The sequence below is a fragment of the Sinohyriopsis cumingii genome, chromosome 14, assembly GCF_028554795.1.
Source record: "Sinohyriopsis cumingii isolate HCF-2022 chromosome 14, ASM2855479v2, whole genome shotgun sequence".
NCBI lineage: Eukaryota > Metazoa > Mollusca > Bivalvia > Unionida > Unionidae > Sinohyriopsis > Sinohyriopsis cumingii.
Window position 1 is genome coordinate 100,831,722 of NC_142974.1, and position 22,844 is coordinate 100,854,565.

The 22,844-nt window shown below is 38.9% G+C and overlaps 1 protein-coding gene across 1 annotated transcript in view; it reads right to left on the reverse strand.

Annotated features, from left to right (window-relative positions):
• Positions 1-14,512, reverse strand: part of LOC149784490 (uncharacterized) — a 200,423-nt gene extending 185,911 nt beyond the window's left edge. Inside the window, exon 1 of the mRNA XM_089932578.1 lies at positions 13,488-14,512. The gene's annotated coding sequence lies outside the window, so the exon portion shown is untranslated. The remainder of the gene's footprint in view (positions 1-13,487) is intronic.
• Positions 14,513-22,844: the final 8,332 nt, after the last annotated feature.

The window sequence follows — 22,844 nt, forward strand, 5'->3', positions numbered from 1 at the left end:
CCGATGCAACTGCTCAATAAAATGGTCCACAATTGTTTGTCTCCTTGTTGCAAACTTAAATTGGCAATGGCTGCCCCGATGACACAATACACCACGAAGATTTGGCAGAAAAAGACGATTTGCGTTTTAGGCACACGTTCTCCACACCAGACCCACAAGGGTTGTTTTTGTAAATCTTGCACAGAAGAACTAGGGGAAGAAGGAGTGGTCGACGTAGCTGCGTCTGATGTGTGAAAGGGCATGATGGTCACTTCTTTTTATAGTCGATGACTTGCGAAGCGTCGATCCAAGAATCGAAACTGGGTGGATATCCTTTCCAACGTACTTTGACTTCTTTGACACGTCGTTTGCCTACTTTACGGGTTCTGCGTTCGAGAATGCTTTCGATGTCGTACACGTCGTCTTCTTTTTTGGTGACACGTTGTAACTCGGGCAAATAAAACGTTCCTTTGAGCACTTCTCCGTTCATGTCTTCCAATTTATAGACGGCAGGATGACGGCCATGCACTCGTCCAGTGACGCGAAACAATTCGGTCGTCCAGTTTGGTAAGTAACCTTTGTCGAAAGTGCGTTTGGTTTTGCCAATGCGCACCCAATCTCCTACGGCCAACATTCCACTTTTCTTGGGGACAGCCCTCGTCGGGGACGTACCGAACAGGCGCTCAAACACCAGCACTTCGTTGTCGGGAGGCACGTCTTGCGGGGCACGTCCGATGCTTCGATGGTAAGATTGGTCGTACGCTTGTACCAGGTGCGGTAAGATGTCGATGTACTTCAGAGTGTGGTGATGCGTAAAATATTTCCACATGCGTTCTTTCAAAGTGCGTTGAAAACGTTCCACGATGCTGGATTTCGTTTCGGGATTCTCGGTGGTAAAAAAATGAATGTCACGTTTCTTTAATTCTTTTTGGAAAGCTTGGTTCAGAAATTCGGTGCCTTTGTCCGTATGCCATCGAAGAGGGTGACGACCGCTTTGTTCCAACACCCGTTGCAGGGCTCGCACTAACTCGCTGCTCGATTTGGAAGTCAAGGGTACGACCCAGGCAAATTTGGAAAAGACGTCGATGACACAAAACAAATATTTGTAGCCACGACTGTAGCTGGCCAAATGAGAGACATCGGCTAAATCGGCTTGCCATTGATGATCGATGCCTTCCACTCGGGTGCGACTTCTGGCAAACTTGCGTCGAATGGGTTTGTGTAAAGTGTAGGTAGCTTGTTCTTGTAACCATCGTTGCACTTGAGGTAAACGGAGACTTTTCAGTCGCGTTTTGGCAGCACGATACAATTTTTGAACTCCTGCGTAACCTGCAGGATGCGAGGGATCGTAGTAAATGCTGGCTAAGACTTTTTCCATTTTTTTATTTTGTATTGGTGTGTTAATAAGTCACCCACTCTTCGGTGATGCTACTTTGGGTGGGTCGAAAGGGTGGTTTGGAAACGGATTTACGTGTCCGATGGGCTACGGGAGTAGAAGTCGAAGGTAGTGGTGGTGGAGGTGGCAATGGAATGGCTTTGGTTTTCTTTTCTTTTCTCGCTTCTGGTTTCCCTTCTTTCTTTTTCACTTCTGTCGAAGGAGGAGTGGACATCATCTTTTTAACCCAAGCTTTCATTTCTTCTCGTTGGGGTGTGGGGGACGGGGTCAACAAGGATGCTGCAATCTTACTCGAAATGGGAGCTGCTGACGGTGTTTGAAACACTTCGCGCGTCTCTTCTTCCTCAGGTCTTTGTGGGGTAGCATCTCTGGTGACCCTTGGGGATGGTAGTGGTGGTGGTGGTGGTGGTGGTGGTGGTGGTAATGATGATGATGGTGCTGGACTTTTCATCAAGGTCTTAAAATCTTTTAGAGTGGGTAAAGCTGTTTCGTGTAAAGCTTTCTGGTGAAAGAGTTGCAGTCGTTGCAAGAGTTGACCGTACTTTTGCGATTTTTCTGTTTCGGACAAATCTTGGCGATCCATCAAGGATTGCAATTTGTGTTGTAACTGGGACATCTCGCTCAAATTGGGATTGGGAGGTAAATGCGGGGTGCGTCGTTCTTGCCACCGATGGTATTCCATCCATCGTTTGTAAGGCACTAAAGCTAGTTTTCGTCCTTCCATGGGGTTGTCAGGGGTGAATTCTGAGATCTTGGGTCTTCCGAGGGCCTTTTTATCTTGCTCCCACCAGTCCTCCCAACATGGTTCCCAAGACTCCTTTCAGTATGGGGCCTAACAAGAGAGGTAAAATGCCTCCACGTTGGACCAACATCTTCTTTTTTTGACGAAGGGGAATTTTCTTTTGAACCATTTTCCGAAGAACGTGACGATGTTTGCCTAAGCATTGTTTCTGGTGTTTGGACAAAGGGATCGTGCCTTTCAAAACGTTCAAACAACATTCGCACACGGTATCGATGACCTCTTTGGAGGCCGTTTGAATGAGTTTTTTTCGTAGGGGTGGAGAAGCTTTGGACAGGACAGATAACATGTCCCCATGTTTGGCTAAACGTGGTGGTAGTCCTTTCCTTTTCTTTCCTTGGGGTTTTCTGGAGGGTGACATCTTTGCTTGTGGGTTCCGGGACATTCACCGAACAGACACTAACGTCGATGACTTAACACACACCTTTTTATCTTTTTTTGGGGACTATGGCTTTGTCATAAAGGTGACAATGTTTTTCCCAAAATCGCCAAGGAATCCTCCCCTTTGTTGACGCCTCTTTTTCTTGGAACGACTGTGTCTTTTCTTAGGGTAACGTCGATGCTTGGCTAAGCGCTTTGTCAGATGACGCGTTTGCCTTTGTCTCTTTCTTTTGTGGCTTCTTGGAGGTGACATCTTTTACAAGTTCACTGATACCCCGACTTGGTCACAGGTCTTTTTATACTGGAACGCGTCGCCACTGATTGTCTTTACGTCGTATCAGTTTGAGGACAGGCATGACACGTCGTGCAGGGGTACGCAACGGACTAAATCGAGCCAGTTCTTGCTTGGACAAATCCAGTAAACTTTGTAACATACCCGATCTTTCATGGACTTTGATTTTGGGAGAAGGTCCTTTGTGAGCAGCAGCCACTGCCGCTAAATGGGAGGGTCCTGCCACTGGGGAAGTTCTTTTGGGGGTCATCAACGGAGAAGTTCTTGGTGTGATCAACGTCTCCAAGTACTCTTCAGTTCCTGGTGACATCAACGGAGAAGTGGACAAACGTGAGGCTGCCGGAGACGCAGTCACCGCTGTGGCTGGTCGTGGTTTGCGAGTGTAAGGTTGCGTCCTGGTCGAGGTGCCTCTCTTGCGACTAGTTTTCTTCTGTGGACTTTTCTTTTTCTGGGGACTTTTTCTCTGTTTCTTTTTCTTGGGGGCTTCTTTTCTTTTTCCGGGGTGGTGTCTGGTAAGAGGAGGGTCCCGCCACTGGAGAAGTTATTCTTCTTGGGGACCTGGTCTTTTTCTTTTTCTTCTTGGGGCTTCGTTGGACTTTTGTCTTGGGGATAGCTTTGGGGGCATTAGGATCCCATCTTAAGAGTGAGCGAATGATGACCCCTCCTAGAGTACCGCTCCCTCCAGGTTTCAAAATGATTTGTTTTTTGGTTTGAGTGTCGATGCGGGGATCAGCCAGTTGGACCAAAGCGACTTTGTTTCGATCGAAAAAGCGTTGGGTTTGATGAGGAATCTGAATGATTCCTTGGAGTAATTGACGTGCCGTCACCGTGAACCATCGTAACACTTCTTTGAGACTAGCTTCTAAGACACGAGCTCGTGTTTGTGGATCTTTTTCTCGACTGATGCCATACAAGGCACGAATCAATTTGACGGGAAGATGCGACTGAAGGGACGTCATGTTCACACTGTGTGAGACAGACGAAAAAGGGTCTGAGGTTTTTATAGATTTTTTCATGGGGAGTGAAATGAAGTCGAGGACGGAGACGTGTACAGGACAGGCCCTCCGTCTTGGCACCAGTGGTGAAACAAGTGGGTACGAAATCGCAAATCCTCGGGAGTCGTAGGTTTCAAATCGACGAGTAAATAGGCGTGTGGCATTTGAGTGGCATCGTCGTACGCCTGAGTCAGCCAAGGCGTTCCTAACTGTTTGGCTAAGACTTGCACTTGCGATTTATCTCGAGGGCTTTTAAACAAGACCACGTAATGCGCATTGAGACTGATGGTGCGATGGGCTTTACTTTGTTGAAACAAATTTTGGTTGATGTAAACGACACTGGCATTACGGTGATGCCCTTTGCGCGTAAACCACAATTTAATTTCTTCTTCGTCTTCTCCTAACATGTCGTCGAAAATGACCAAATGGGTTTGACGGGAGTCAGAGACGATGCCGTCGTCTTCTTTAGGAATGCCTTCCACAAACACGATGGAATCGCCTTGACTTTCTCGCAAGAGGCTGTACGCCGATTGCCACTCTTTGTAACACCACACGATCCGTTGAGGGGGCCGATCGATCAAATGATGTTTATGTTCGATCAAACGTTTGACGAATTCGGTTTTGCCAGAACCGCTAGGTCCAGCAATGAGCATGTTAAAGGGATGGCGAAGATACAAAGCCTCCCAACTGGCACGATCTAAGTGTTCGTCGATGACTTTGACAGTAGAGGAAGAGGGAGCAGAGACAGTAGAGGTAGCCATGGTGTGAGAAATTTCACTTGTGACACGAAAAACAAACAAGACAAGAGTTTATATACTTTTTCAGAACACGTTTATTGAATGTTTTTTTTCAAACATGAATACGAAAGACAAAAATACATAAAAGCCAAAGGCTTAAGTACAAGGATAAAAGGCACATGATAACGATGAACGTGGAATAAACACAAGTGTCTGTACAACATGTTTTGGGTAATGTTCTAACCAGTTCTATAGTTTGGGTAAGGTCACACAAGTGTCCTCCGGAAAGGGTCTTTCAGGTCTGTCCACGACAGTCCTGTCCTGGGTGACGGGTTCTTCTGGCACCGTCACTAACACGGGTTGAAAAGTAACTTTTTTCCTTGAACAACTCTCGTGCATACTGGGCCACTTCTTGGGTCCAAGCCTCAAAACCCCATTCTTTCCAGGCACGGACATCTGTCCAATGGGGATGTAAGTCACAAGCTACACACACATCGTCATACACGTCTTGGGTAGCTAAAAGTTGACGAATCTTTTTTTCCTGTTGAGGTCGAGAAGTATTCAGATGAAAACGCAAGGCTTTGAGCAAAAGGAGTTTTTCGTGACCATTTAAGGCCATTGAGGTGGTAAGTACTGATCGTAAAGAGTCCACAAAGAATCGGCTGGTAAACGAAATCCCAAAAAACAAGTCACTAAGACACACACCACTTGTCGTCCCAAATTGAATGGATACAGTTCTTGTAATAATCGATGGTAATGATCCACGGTTTGAATATGGTCATTGAGTTCCTTCCACGGAATCTGTTGGATGACATGTGACATAAACCGTGGCATGGCAGCCTGTTTTTATATTCTCTTTTTTTTGGATGCAATAGACGTACTTTCTAGCCAGAGATCTTCGTTCTCCAGTAGGGAATCTAAATCTTGCATACTGTAACCGAAACGTCAGAGTTCGTTTAGAAGTTTCCTCTTCCGCTAAGTAGATTCCACGTAACAAATGTTGGTAATCCTTTACCTTGTCTTCCTCAATGCGTTGCACTAGGTGAATCTCGAAGTAACCATAATTATGAACATGTCGATCATTAGCGACCTCAAAGTTTTGAACAATGTCTGACCATTGAAAGAATTTCTGACGAATCAGTTCTCTTATACCATTCAGGTACCAGTGGTTAAAGATCTGGTGACGTATCGGATGCAATTGTTCTTTACGTTTGACTTGTATTTTGACCAGCTCTCGGTAAATGCATTCGCTCAATTCCACAGGCAAGGCACGAATGTTCTCTAGCAAAGTATCCATGAATAGGTCATACTAAATCCTCTTTGGTCTGACACAAGAAATGTACTGTTTGCACAAACATGGTTTTAATTCATTGTCGAATCTAAATCGTTTCACCACTAATCTACACATTACAATTCGTTCAGAAGTTTCCTCTTTCACCAAGTTGACATTGCGTGAAAGATGTTGGTAATTCGTTAACTCTTCCTCTGGAATTCGATGCAGTACGTTTACAATGTAGTAGATAGAATCGTCAATACCAAACCATTCCTTTTTATAACCAGGAGGTCGTTGATCAATGTCTGTCCAATGGAACAGTTTCAACTCAATCAGTCCTTGTATAGCATTCAGGTACCAGTGGTTCAAACACCGGTGACGTAACGGATGCAATTGTTCTTTACGTTTCACTTGTATTTTGACCAGCTCTCGGTAAATCCTTTCTCTCAACTCCACAGGCAAAGCACGAATGTTCTCTTGTAAAGTATTCATGAATAGGTCAGTCCGTACAATTCACAAAAGTAATCCACATAGTGAGTAATTTCTGACCACTGCCATTCAGGGTAACGTCCAAGAATGTCACTGAACTCTTTTGATGTAAACGGTCTAAAGCGATACAATAGGAGGAATGCACCCTTGACCCAAAGAAATCTAACACACTGGTTGACTTTTTTCACTTTCCTCTTATGAATTTCTCGACACAAAAGTTCTACAGTGACCCATTGAGATTTCACTCTGGCAAACCCCTGCCAAACTTCCTTGTAAATCTTCTCTTGTAGTTCTTTAGGTAATGATTCAATATCGTTTTTGAAATGAAGTTTAAATACTGGTCTCGGTGATGTCCAACATTTGACTCCTAGCCAATCTGGTTTCTTCTTCGTCAACGACATGGTAAGTTACTTCAATGTCTCGGTCCCACTAAGGGTAAGTAATGACAATTCGGTGACCATCGAGCATGTTCTACGTAGGCCGAATCTTGCGGTTCCCAGTGGTGAAGTGACACACCGCAACTGAAGCACTTGACTTTATCTCCTTCGCCCAAGTAGAAAAATCCGGCTCTGGCTAATTCTTCGGGGGTCGGTCCTCCCAGATACTTAGGCCATTTTCCTTTGAACGATTGAAGACGATTTTCAAAGTCGCAGTATTCCGACAAACGCACAGGAAACGAATATTCGTCTTTCACAGGTTCGTTTCGATGAGGGTTGAGTGACATGGGTAGGAGTTTGCTCAGGGCTGGATGACATCCGTAGGGGGGTAGACGTGAAGGTGAACATTCCCCTTTAAAACGAAACCCAGTAAAATGTCCAAGAGGACGAGCGGCATCACTTTCGCATCCCACAGGTTTGACACGCACAGCATCCCTTTCCATGATAGGGGTAGGGACACTAAAGTTCCCATGATGCTTTACGGCATCGCTCAGGTCACAAGGTACAGCATCGTACCCATCGCAAGGCTCACAATCGCGCTCGTCTGCAAACTCCGTTACGCAATTACAATGGTAACCACATAGACAATCGCAGTTTCCTTCCGGACATTTTCCGTCGCAATGCCTGGGTCTTATCCATCCAGTATTAGTCACACTAGAGGAAGATACAACTTTTTTACAATCCCCAAACTGGAACGATGTCTCTTTCAAAGTATTCATCTTGTTCGCTCGGTCTTGGTAGTCCCAGTGAACTATCGAAATCGAAAAAGATGAAATTGCCTTTCTTCTTGTGACCGTCCTCTTTCTCTGGTGGGGGTTGGTATTTTTGCACGTAACATTGGTGTTCCAAGTCCACGATGTGGTGACAAATGTGACATTTTTTCTTTCCTCGACATACGTGTGCCTTGGCAGCATTGGTACATATGACTTGTTCACACGTAGGGCACAATCTCAGGAGTTGACAAGCACATTTCTTCTGTGAACCTTGCGTTTTCAGATGTTGTTGGTAACAGGTAGGGCTGACAAACGTGCGCAGACAAGTTGAACAAGGCACTGGTTCTTCGCTCAGACAGGGTGAAGAGGCCAAACATCCTGAGCATTTCCATCCACAATGCTTGTGTTGCTCTCGATTATTATAACCATGGTCACATTTCTCACAGTAATAACCGTATCCCAGGAATCCGGTGATACTGGTAATGGTATCGAAATGGTCATCGTGATGATAAACATGAATGTATTTTCCGTCCTTAAAATCTTGCCAAGATATGCTAAATGTAAGATATATAATTTTTCTGGGGTGAATAATACTACGTACAGGAAAAGAGATAATGTATACTTTGCGCTCGGTAAATTTTCAAACAAAAGTAGCTTCAAATGAATTAATAGATAAAGAACAACTTCACTCGACACCTTTTTAAAGACAAAGCTATTCGGAGATTGTTCCAAAATCACTCTATGTAGGGAAAATGTTAAGTTTAAAGCGTATGAAAAAATAGTATTGCAAATAACCAATGATATATGCAGAATAAATAACTTATTTATAGATTTATCTCATAATACCAGTATATAACAAATTCAATTTCTTTAAATAATATCAAAGATTATGGTTGACCCAAAAGACGGCAGACACGTTTAACAAGGGACGTAAACCTAGATGGAAATTAAAAGTGTATCTACCTTTATTATGCAATAGTTTACAGCAATGATTATTTACTAACTACTAATTCCTAAAACCAATACTGTCCTTACAGGGTGATAGTAGGTTTGTGTATGTGTGAGCATTCCTACCATTTTAGTCGTGTTAATATATTTTGTGTATGTATCAGTACTTCTATCCGATTCAAGGATGATACAGTATGTCAGAGTATGCATTATCACTACCATTGTTGTGTATGATAATTTATGAGTGTCTTCGTCTAGAGGTGCCATTACATGACTAGTCATTTAGTGCTGATGCAACTGGAGGAATCTGCCTTCTCTAAGAACACCCCACTTAAAAGTGATCCGGAACCTCACCCTTTCAGTCACGAGACTAGTACGCTAACTACCGTGGTCCTATGGCTCGTGCCTTCATGTGTCTCTATTTAATGGTTGCGGAAGTGTGCATATAACGTAGTCTACATCACAAAACCAGCAGGATGTGATACAGATGGACAACACTGATTCGTGGATCTTCACCAAAACCGGCATATATAAGACCGAAATCAAAGTATAAGACTACCATTGTTTGCTATTATTATTATTATTTGCTATTATTATTAAAACTTTAACAGGACGACTTCCCTCTAAAACCGCCTTACAATATCAGATCAAATGTGATATTTACGATCATACAAATTATACCATTGCTCCGTCTAATCAAGCTGAAGTTATTTAAATAGGAAAATAAAAAAGTCACAAATTACCAATTTAAAACAAATAGCTTAACGTATCATGAAATGGGTGCGTTTAAATGCAAGGCACCTGCCTCCCTACTCTATTTACCTTTAGACCATTAGCGATAGCATACGTCTACATCGACCTATTGTTTTGCCCGGTTTTTCAGTAGATCAGCTTCAAGTAGCTGGAAAACGTATTAGTGGTAAACGTAACAATTTTCAACTCTTGCAATGTAATTGCTAATTTTGTTTCTCGCCTTAACTCGACGAAAAACGTGACTTAGCTAACACCTTGAAATTACCCTGACCTGGAAAAAGGGTCACGTGGTTTTTGCAGGCACTGCATATTTTACCTTTGTCATTGGAGAATATGGAGATTTAAATAGGAACATGCTTTGGTCTGATGCCCGTTCTTTTTGTAACTACATGTACTTCTACGCTTTGAATGACAATGCAACATACTTAACTAGATCATTGTGTTTCGAATTTATGTTTTTAAATCATGTATTCAAACTTTTAATAAATTATAAACGACATCGATTTCATCGCTTATTCTGCGTGCGTTAATTGGTATATTTAAGTCTGAATTTATACTACTCTACATCCTGGACAGTCTATATAGCATTTGATGACAATCCGTAGTGGCGCACTGGTAGAGCAGAAAGGGACGAAGTGACCTCCCATGTATATGTACATAGTACATGTATGACAGATACATTGTAAGAAACGATACGAGCCCCTGTGTACTGAAGGCCTCCCCTCCCCTCCCCCAGCCCAACCACTAGAAGTCTTATTTATTGAAAACATATTTTTATTCATTTGACATGGTGATTATAATCACTGACGCTGTCATATATCAACGCGCTGAATGTATTCTGACTTGATAACCAACACGAAATAAATCGAAATGTAAACTTTTATTGACGAATGAAATATAAATGATATCTGAGGTTCTTGGCTTTTTTGTGTGCATAGGATAATGTTTTATTGTGCGTGGTAAACGTAAAAGTTAAACATTGCAGAGTTCTTTGTTATGATGTTTTTGTCTGAAAGGAACCGTGACCATTCAAATGCAGCTTAATATGATAGTTTCAATTGTTACATGAAGATTGTAATGGTAAATTGTAAATGTTTTGGGGTTTAGCGACATTTCTCGGCGCAAGAGATGCCAAGCATGGCGTTCAGTATAACTGGTGTAGGAAGAACCCGGGGAATCCCCGGTAAGAACCACCGACCCACGGGAAGCTACTGGCAACTTTCTCGCAATCCCATATTGGCCAAGCCCGAGACTCGAAACCACGTCGACAAAATTGAGACGGCAGTGATCGGTAAATGCGACCGCTTTAGACCATTCCCTCCCTCCTTCCCACATTGTCATGAATTTGATTCCTGGTTAAAATTTTGAAAAATGATTTAGAATCCGGAAGGACAATTATGTGTCGTTTGCAACTTATTTGAACAAATTTATAAAAAAAATAATTTTATTCATTTAAAGTTTATTACAATTTGATAAAAATAATTTATAATTTTAATTATTTGTATATGCCAGCATAAAATGCAAATTAATTTCTTTCGGAAAGTATCAACACAACTCCTCTTTCATGTGATAGGTCATTTGAAATAAACAAATAAATAAATATCAAACTGAAAGAAGTCAAAAACAAGTTTGACAACTTTAAAAGAAGGATTTTAAATGTTGATTTTCAGTTCAATTAATAAAAATGATTTGGAATGCATGTGTTAAATTCTGTGTAGAATGATCCATAAAGTTCATTTTACACGTATAGTTTACAAGTATAATTTACATGGCATTTGTATTTCATATCAATAGATTTACTGAAATGTACTCGTTGTAATTATATATAAATTCTACACCTTTATTGCTGTTTCTGTTTTGAGTGATTAGCTATTTTTACATTTTAAATAGCACCATGTAGATATTCAGGGTAAATTTTTATTAAATTATAATTAGAAAATATATGATGCAAAATCGGTAGGGATTGATTCGTATGTGACATATTTGTTACAGGACTAATCTAGAACAACTAGGGAATGTTTATTATGTGAAATGTTTATTACAAAACTGGGGAATGTGTATTATGTGACAAATTTGTCACAAGACTGATATAGAAAATACGGGGATGGATTTGTTCGTGTAGTACATTACATGAGTGTAATTAATCAATAATGTTATAATGTTTATTTTATTGCGTTCTGTTTTGTATGTTATTACGATATTTAAATTCATAAGTCTGTATTGAAGTGAATATAACTTGTACCTAAACATCAAAGATAAAGCAGGTAGATCACCACGTCCTTGCAAAAAACCACACTTGGGCTGGTAGTTTGTACATTGAGAGAGAGAGACAGAAAGGGAGACAAAGAGAGAGAAAGAGAGAGAGATAGAGAGAATCAAAGACTTACTAATGGTTTCAAACAATGTGTATAATATTCACGTTTGCAACTTTTTTGACAAATGTATTATACATAATGTAATTCATTTAAACTTTATTACAACTTGATAAAAAATAATTAATACTTTTAATTATCTGTATATACCAGTATAAACTGCAATATTAATTTCATTCAGTATCAACACAACCCCTCTTTCATGTCAGAGGTTTTTTCAAATAAGTAAATACAAAAATAAACAAATAAATATCAAACTGAAGGAAGTCAAAAACAACTTTGAGAATTTTAAAAGAAGGATTTTACACGCTGAATTTCAGAACAATTAATAAAAATGATTTGGAATGCAATCTTAAATTATGTGTAAAATGATCCATAAAGTTCATTTTACACGTGTAGTTTTCAAGTATAATTTATATGGCATTTGTATTTCATGTCAACATATTTACTGAAATGTACTATATATATATATATATATATATATATATATATATATATATATATATATATATATATATATATATATATATTCTACACCATTATTGCTGTTTCTGTTTTGAGTGATTAGCTATTGTTAAATTTTAAATGGCTCCATGAAGATCTTTAGGTCAAATTTTATTAAGTTATAAGTAAGAAATATATTACGCAAAATGGGTAGGGATTGATTCTTATGTCACAGGACTGATCTAGAAATCTAGGGAATGTTTAGTATGAGAAATATTTGTTACAAGACTGATCTTGAAAACGAGGGTGTTATTATGTGACATATTTGTTACAAAACTGATATAGAAAATGGGGGAAATGTGTATTATATGACAAATTTGTTACAAAACTGATACAGAAAATAGGGGGAATGTGTATTATGTGACAAATTTGCTACAAAACTGATACAGAAAATAGGGGTAATGTGTATTATGCGACAAAACTGATATAGAAAATGGGTGGAATGTGTATTATGTGACAAATTTGTTACAAGACTGACATAGAAAAAAGGGGGGAATGTGTATTATGTGACAAATTTGTTACGAAATTGATACAGAAAATAAGGGGTATGTGTATTATGTGCCAATTTTGTTACAAAACTGACATAGAAAATGGGGGGAATGTGTATTATGTGACAAATGTGTTACAAAACTGACATAGAAAATGGGGGGAATGTGTATTATGTGACAAATGTGTTACAAAACTGACATAGAAAATGGGGGAAATGTGTATTATGTGACAAATTTGTTACAAAACTGACATAGAAAATGGGGGGAATGTGTATTATGTGACAAATATGTTACAAAACTGACATAGAAAATGGGGGAATGTGTATTATGTAACAAATTTGTTACAAAATTGATATAGAAATAAGGGGTATGTGTATTATGTGACAAATTTGTTACAAAACTGACATAGAAAATAGGGGGAGTCTGTATTATGTGACAAATTTGCTACAAAACTGATATAGAAAATAGGGGGGAATCTGTATTATGTGACAAATTTGTTACAAAACTGATACAGAAAATAGGGGTAATGTGTATTATGTGACAAATTTGCTACAAAACTGATATAGAAAATAGGGGGGAATGTGTATTATGTGACAAATTTGTTACAAGGCAGATAGAAATAGGGGAATGGATATGTTTTTGAAGTTCATTACATGAATTTAATTAAGGAATAATGTTATAATGTTTATTTTATTGTATGTTATTACGATATTTAAATTCATAAATCTGTATTGAAGTGAGTATAACTTGTACCCAAACATCAAAGATAAAGCAGATAGATCACCGTGTACTTACAAAGAATCATACCTGGCTGGTAGTCTGTCTATTGAGAGAGAGAGAGAGAGAGAGAGATTAGTTATCAATGGCTTCACACAGTGTGCATAATATTCAGTTACAAATAGTTAGGTTCAAAGAAAACTCCAGTACTTACATGCACCAGTAAGAATTAAATATCCGTACGTGGGTATAGTCGAATAACATCCAACGAAATTAGCTTGCAAGTATCGCCTGCACAATAATTAAAATAAATATCATTACACGGGAAACGACCCCTGAATATTCAACAATTTCCTTAGGACTACACGTGTATATCAATCGTTCGTGTTAGTTTTAGTTCTACTGGTCATAGACTGTAAGAGCTTATGGGATGGGTTGTTGTCTGTCGTTCGTTGCCTCGTGTCCATCTCTCCATTAACAGATATTTAATAATGCCATTCTTTTTAAACTACTTGGAGCATTGCCATAAAACCTAATGCATTTTTATCCCATCATCTAGTATCTCGCAAACGAAAATGGTCCTACCGGTAAATCCAATATAGAGGCCTTGCCAGCCATCTTGAATATCGTATTATCGTCACTCCTATTAGAATGGGGTTTACACTAAAAAGACTTTATTTTACGTGTGGTTGGTCCGAAATAAAACTGGTGCCAACCACTACAACCATCTTCAAATATTGAATGGTCTCTTTTCCAGAACGGAAATCATATCGACACGGGACTTTTCACCAGAATACATATTATGTATAGTTACTCCTAACTGAAAATGGTACCACTCAGACATCCAACATGACACACCAAGATGATTTCAACAATCAGAAGTTAAAGCAAAGAAACGGTCCAATTTTGAATTGCTGAAATTTCTTTCCTGTCAGTAAAGCGTTAGTCCCATCAAGACACATTTTCGTCTTCATTTCTTCCATCATTCGTTATATTCTGGGTGTATTTTATTTGCCTATCCGTTCTCTCCACTTCTTTTCTATAGCAATAGTGCTGTTTTAGAAACAGGCTATAGAAATAATGATCAGTATAAATCCAGTTTTGTGTCGAAATATCTGCTCAGAATACTTGTTGGTTGAAACAAGTAAATACTTAACATCGTATGGTACATATTAAGTGGTTTGTAACGAAATCTCTGCTCATATTATTTGTTTGATGAAACAAATAAATGCTTAACATCGTATGTTACATAGTGAGCGTACGTAACATGAATATGCATGTTCACTAGAAGATGGTTAATGACACAGTGCAATTCAGACAAAACAGGCTATATTTCGCGCCAAAAAGCCGACTGATCGATAAAATGAATAGTATTTTACAACAGGTGGTAACATAAACAAAACGTGATGGGCGGAGCTTGACGATTTCACCGATACTAATACATGCCATGCAGAGAACACGAATAGGAATTAGCCAATTATCCTACTTGTGGGCTATACCTATTTGAGGGGTTAAACTGGATAATGGTTGTATCTTGTTCACACTATATGACGTAATAATAATAATAATAATAATAATAATAATACATTTATAGTACTGTTAGAAGCATATTTATGTCAAGGAGGGAACTTCACAAATAGATTGCACACACTTTTCTACTCATTCAGACCTATACAATGTATGTTGGATATATTTTGTGAACTGGCACATCACCAGAACCCTGACTATGTTGTGACAAGTTATGGTTTCTAAAGACCCCTCAGTTTCTATTCATATTTCTGTTCATTATGCGTTTTCTTTATAGTTGGTAGTAGCCCACCACATGTCACAGATACGCACTCGAATCAAGATAAACGAGATTAGTGCTTTCTAAAGTTATGTTATACGAGTAACATTCCTGACGTTTTCCTTGTTTCAGCTTGTAAGAAAGGGTCTTTGACCGTATACTTACTCGTCATTTTAAGTATAATCTCATGCATGGGTATGTTGTTGTTGTTGTAGGGTTTAACGTCATTTTTCAGCACACGATAGGCTAAAAAAAAACAAAAACGGAAAGAACCACTGACCCACGAGAAGCTATAGCAGGCTTTCTCACATGTCCACATTGGCCGAATCTCAGACTCGAACCAACACAGACAGAGGAGAGATATCGGTGATCCGTAACTGAGAGCGCTTTAGATCACTCTGCCACTGGAGGCCCCTGCATGGGTATGATTGGTATTTTCATTCTCACGTGTTTATGTATTTAGTGTAGAGTGCATTTGTTTTAAATCAGTGTATGAAACGGGTACACGAATCACCCAATTGCACCCCAAATATAACTTTGATGCTTGCAATATGCAAAGTATATTTTCTTTGTGCATGATATATTCCAAGAGAATATCAGAAAAATGGAAACGTTGTAGTGCAATGACCTATATAAAGTTTACTAGTCTTACCTATTGGTATTGTTTACTTTCTACTTATAAATCATTTTAATTTGTTTCTTGTTTATTTGTACATGTAGTATTATTGCATTTTCGGGGGATGGATGAACGTTTTATTCTTTTTTTTTAAATCTTTCGTGATTATTTTCTTTTGTTCAATGATATATTCTTCAATATATAGTTTATTTGTCTATTTATACCAACCTTATTTACCCTTAAAGGTAGACAGACCAACGTTGTTCTCTGCCTATTTTCTGATATGACTGATGGCGAACAACAACTGTCTAAGGCATGATTTGTTCTGGAGCGTCTATTTTTTGTTGATCAGGCGGATTATCAATCCACTCGCTACTGATTAAAACATTTATTTCGACTGACCCTTGTATGCATACGGTAAATATAATCCCTCTTCTTTAGAGATGTGGCATTAAATCCTTCGGAACACTTGCTTTGTATGCTTAATCCCTGTCAGAACAAACACGTGGGTATCTTTTGACGTTTTGAATTGCTGAAGCATTCGTAAAAAGCAGAACCACCCCAAGGTAAGAGCAATGTGTCATGACCAACACCTCATCACCCGTTAGTTACTTACCGGTGATATATCCCCCCCCCTCCACTGCTGGTATTATATGTTCAACATGCAATTAAATAGGCGTTGTATCTATATCCATCATTGTCCCCTTAATACATAACACATTCTATGTGCTGTTTTTAACATTGACTCCGGGGCCCCGAGTGGCCGAGTGGTCTAAAGCGCTCTCCGTTACGGATCACTGCCATCTCACCTCTGTTTGCGGCGGTTCGAGTCTCGGATTCAGCCAATGTTGGTATATGAGAAAGCTTGCCAGTAGCTTCTCGTGGGTCGGTGGTTCTTTCCGGGGTTTTCCCGGGTTCTTCCACCACCATTAATACTGGCCGCCATGTTTAGCCTATCGTGAGATGAAAAATGGCGATAAACCCTACAACAACAACAACAACATTGACTCCCCTGTTGAATGTACCAATTTTTCCAGCTGGGTAACGCATCGCTCCTTTAAGTAATATAATAATATCCACTTGATTGTTTTGGGTGGGTGGGAGGGGTGGCTCTCAGCAGGGTTTCAACCAGAAAAGTATGATGCTCAACGTGGCACCACAAGCAGTCGGACAACCACGTGTCTTGTATCTTTTAAACTGCCGAGTTGGCTCTTCGAATCTAATAAAAAGATGACTAGCCTTTGAGATTGTATCAGCCATACTAATGAAAAAGTCCAAACTGACTTCTTTACAAAGGTGCCATCTGAATGGACGTTCCATATAAACTATATCCAATTATTATTATTATTATTGTGCATTTACTACTTTTGGTTGGAGTGGGGCGGGGGATTTTAAAGGCCACTAGTGGTGACTACATTATCAGTCTGTTATCTGTACTTAGATTAAAAAAACAAATCTGAAGGTAACTGCCTTGTTAGTACATTATATGATCTTTTATGAAAAATGAGCCTATTGGTAATTCATTGTTTAAAACTCCATTATCTGTTCTTAAATCAGACATTAATCTAACGGTAACCACAGTGCTACTACACTGAAAATGAGCACGAATCATACAACCATTTGCTCTGTGGAAATAAGTATGGTACATACAACTAAATGCTTTATGGAAATAAGTGTAGTACATACAAATATATGCCTTAGGAAAATAAGTATGGCACATACAACCATATGCTTTATGGAAAGAGGTATGACACATACAACCATATGCTTTAGGGAAATAGGAATGACACATACAACCATTTGTTTTATGGAATAGGTATGGCACATACAACCATATGCTTTATGGAAATAGGTATGATACATACAACCATATGCTTTATGGAACAGGTATGATACATACAACCATATGCTTTATGGAAACAGGTATGATACATACAACCATATGCTTTAGGGAAATATGTATGGTACATACAACGATATGCTTTAGGGAAATAGGAATGACACATACAACCATTTGTTTTATGGAAATAGGTATGGCACATACAACCATATGCTTTAGGGAAATAGGTATGACATATACAACCATATGCTTTATGGAAATAGGTATGGCACATACAACGATATGCTTTAGGGAAATAGGTATGACACATACAACGATATGCTTTAGGGAAATAGGAATGGTACATACAATTATATGCCTTATGGATATGAGTATGGTACATACAACCATATGCTATAAAGAAGTGAGTATTGTGCATAAAACCGTCTGCTTTAAAGAAATGGGTTTCGTTCATACAACCATTGGATTTAAAGATGAATATGGTTCATACAACCATTTGTCCTTATAATTATAAATGACTGCTCACTTTCCTTTCGCACAGTTTGTACTCCAGATCCTTCAACGAATTTGCACTGTTACAAATTACGCTGCCTCAATGATAGTCAATTTGCCGTATGACCAGATATGCTAGCTGCTACGCAAAACACCTCTGCTGCTACAGTGCTGGTTAATCTATTATAGCATTAGCGACGCTGCCACATGGTATGTCATTCTACCTCATATGAGCTACATGCTGCCACGCTGCCAGCCCCTGTATATATATATATATATATATATATATATATATATATATATATATATATATATATATATATATGCTGCCACGCTGCCAGGCCCTCCATCTATATGTTGCCACGCTGCCAGCCCCTCCAGTTATATGCTGCCACGCTGTCAGCCCCTCTATCTATATTATATGCTGCCACACTGCCAGCCGTTCTATCTATATGATGCCACACTGTCAGCCCCTCTATCTATATGCTGACACGCTGCCAGCTCCTCTATATATATGCTACCACGCTGCCATCCCCTCTATCTATATGCTGCCACGCTGCCAGCCCCTCAAAATATATGCTGCCACGCTGCCAGCCCCTCTAGCTATATGCTGCCACGCTGTCATCCCCTCTATCTATATGCTGCCACGCAGTCATTCCATCTGTATATATACTGCCACGCTGCCAGCCCCTCTATCTATATGCTGCCACGCTGCCAGCACCTCCAAATATATGCTGCCACGCTGTCAGCCCCTCTATCTATATGCTGCCACGCTGTCATCCCATCTGTATATATACTGCCACGCTGCCGGCCCCTCTATCTATATGCTGCCAAGCTGCCAGCCTACTATATATATGCTGTCACACTGTCAGCCCCTCTATCTACAAACTGGTGATTGTAGTACATTGAATAACTATTAATAACAGAATATAGGTATCTCCAAAAATCCTAAATTAAAACCAACGTATAGAAATACACTAAACATTGCAAAGCTATATCCATACAATACATGCTACCATACATTTTCTACATCAACAGAAACCTCTCAAGTGTTAATTACATGAAAGCGACAATCTCCCGTACCCAAACAGAATTGTAAACCTCAGGAATGCAAGATAAAACAAGGATATCCATATGAGGCATAAAAAGTACAGACAATTACAAATTCGATAACATCTAGGCAATCACTAAGTTGTCTACCATAGACTATACATGACATGATCTAGGCAATCACTGTAAGTTATCTACCATGCACTTTATATGACAAGATCTAGGCAATCACTTTTAAGGTGTCTACCATAGACTTTATATGATAAGATCTAGACAATCGCTGTAAGTTGTATAATATAGACTTTACATGACAAGATCTAGGCAATCACTGTAAGTTGTCAATTATAGACTTTACATGACAAGATCTAGGTAATCAATGTAAGTTGTCTATTATAGACTTTATATGACAAGATATAGGCATCACTTTAAGTTGTCTACCATAGGGTGTACATGACAATATCTAGGCAATCACCGTAAATTGTCTACTATCAACTTTATATGACAAGGTCTAGGCAATCACTGTAAGTTGTCCACCATAGACTTTATATGATAAGATCTATGCAATCACTGTAATTTGTCTACCACACACTTTATATGACAAGATCAATGCAATCACGAAGTTGTCTACCATAGACATTATATGATAAGATCCAGGCAATCGCTGTAAGTTGTCTACCATAGAGTTTATATGACAAGATCTAGGCAATGACCGCAAATTGTCTGCTATCGACTTTATATGACAAGATCTAGGCAATCGCTGTAGTTTGTCTACTATAGACTTTACATGATCCGATCTAGGCAATCTCTATGTTGTCTACCATAGACTCTATATGATAAGATTTAGGCAATCACTCTAATTTGTCTAATATAGACTTTACATGACAAGATCTAGGCAATCACTATGTTGTGTACAATAGACTTTATATGACAAGATCTAGGCAATCACTGTAAGTTGTTTACTATAGACTTTATATGACAATATCTAGGCAATCACTGTAAGTTGTTTACTATAGACTTTATTTGACAAGATATATGCAATCGGTGTAGTTTGTCTACTATAGACTTTACATGACAAGATCTAGGCAATCACTGCAAGTTGTCTAATATAGACTTTACATGACACGATCTAGGCAATCGCTGTAAGTTGTTTACTATAGACTTTATATGACAAGATCTAGGCTATTACAGTAAGTTGTCTAATATAGATTTTACATGACAAGATCTAGGCAATCACAGTAAGTTGTCTACTATAGACTTTACATGACACGATCTAGGCAATCACCGTAAGTTGTCTACTATAGACTTTATATGACAAGATCTAGGCAATCACTGTAAGTTGTCTATTATAGTCTTTACATGACACGATCTAGGCAATCACCGTAAGTTGTCTACTATAGACTTTATATGACAAGACCTCGGCACTCACTGTCATTTGTCTACTATATACTTTACATGACAAGATCTAGGCAATCTCTTTAAGTTGGCTACCATAGACTTTTTATGATAAGATCAAGGCAATCACTAAGTTGTCTGCTATAGACTTTATATGACAAGATCTAGGCAATCACTAATTTGTCTGCTATAGATTTTATATGGCTTGATATATGCAATCACTATGTTGTCTACCATAGACTTTATATGACATGATCAAGGCAATCACTGTAAGTTGTCTACTATAAACTTTATATGACAAGATCTAGGCAATCACTAATTTGTCTACTATAAACTTTATATGACTTGATATATGCAATCACTATGTTGTCTACCATAGACTTTATATGACATGATCAAGGCAATCACTGTAAGTTGGCTACCATAGACTTTATATGACAAGATCTAGGCAATCACTAAGTTGGCTACCATAGACTTTATATGACAAGATCTAGGCAATCACCGTAAGTTGTCTACTATAGACTTTATATGACAAGATCTAGACAATCACTGTAAGTTGTCTACTATAGACTTTATATGACAAGACCTCGGCACTCACTGTAATTTGTCTACTATATACTTTACATGACAAGATCTAAGCAATCTCTTTAAGTTGGCTACCATAGACTTTTTATGATAAGATCAAGGCAATCACTAAGTTGTCTGCTATAGACTTTATATGACAAGATCTAGGCAATCACTAATTTGTCTGCTATAGATTTTATATGGCTTGATATATGCAATCACTATGTTGTCTACCATAGACTTTACATGACAAGATCTAGACAATCACTGTGCCTGTACATAACAATATGCCTCCTATAAATCCTACAAAACAATGCAAGAACCAGGGGTAAAGTACCATGGACATCATGACATATAGGCATCTCGTTGCCAGAGACCTATAATGAGATGCATGTATTACTCAGGCATCATTATTAGACGAAAAGAAATACCCTCGGTAACGCGGTACCCATCAACAAAATCAATTACACAGATTCGTTCTAAGGCATTACATTTTATTTTCATGCCTTATTCCGTGACAATTCCTACCACATAAAGGAAATTGGGCACATTTTGTAGTAATCACTAAGCATGAATAAAAGAAAACGGTCTTTATAATACATATACTGGGTAGAAAAAGAGTATCGGATTTACCATTCATGCTCTACTCAAATAGTGTGCACCTACGTTTCGACCCCTCTGATTGCCTCACTTCGTAAACGATAGGGTCGTAGGGTCAGCACTCAATGCATCCACTAAGCTTTAGCGACTTCAGCCTTGTTTAAATACATGAAGGGTTCGTGGTCAGTTTTGAGAACAAAGTCTCTCCCATAAAGATACGCATGACATTGTCAAATCACCTAAACTACAACCAGTCATTATTTCTCGACTACTGAGTATTTATGATTCATGGGAGACAATTTTCTGCTGGCTTATGCTACGGACATCATTTCTTGCTCCTGAAGCAAAACAGCTCCCAGGCAGGTATCAGAGGCATCAGTTCTTAGTTCATGTTCCGCCCAGGTGTCCGTGTACACAACAATGTCGTCCGCAAAACTATCAACGCTTAATAAACTATTTAGTAACATGCCAATCAAGTGATATTAAGAGGCACCGGCACCTACTTATCTAAACGGAATCACCTTAAACTGATATATCTCCTTCTGGGTGGCAAATGATGTCAATGTCTTGACTACTCAAAGATGGTTACCTGCCAATATCCATAGGACAGATCCAGTTTTGAAATGTACCGTTGACCCGACAACTGCGCTAAACGGCCCTTCATATATGGTGTTGCTTTGGCATCGAACACCGTGACTTTATTTAATTTGATGAAGTCAATATGAAAGCGTCTTATTTCCTGACCAAGACAGCCAGAGACGCATATGCTGAGTTAGAGTGTTCGATTACTCCTACGTCCAGCAATTTACTTGCATAGTTTAATACCATAGAATCGTAACAATGGAGAATTTACGGACCTCCAGAGCTGAAGAGCTTGACGTACAAAACTATGCACTATTAAAAGAGACGATGTTACAGTGGAAGTGCCTCAACGATCATGGACGTTTTTACGTCATTCAAAGTCCATGTTAATACACTTTTATGAATAATATTACTTAGTTTAAATTATAATTATAAAATATATTAGATTTACCTTAGCAAGTCATGAAATTTATTGAAAGAAGGGGTGGTTGAATATTCAGCACTATTGTATAACTTTTGAAATACACACATGTCCATCGAGCTCAGTAGCGTAGAAATAATATAATAGAAGATTGTATTCTAAATCGCCAGATAACAGAAGCACTTCCTTAGTAGTGACGGTACAGAATGTGCACACGAGAAATCTCGT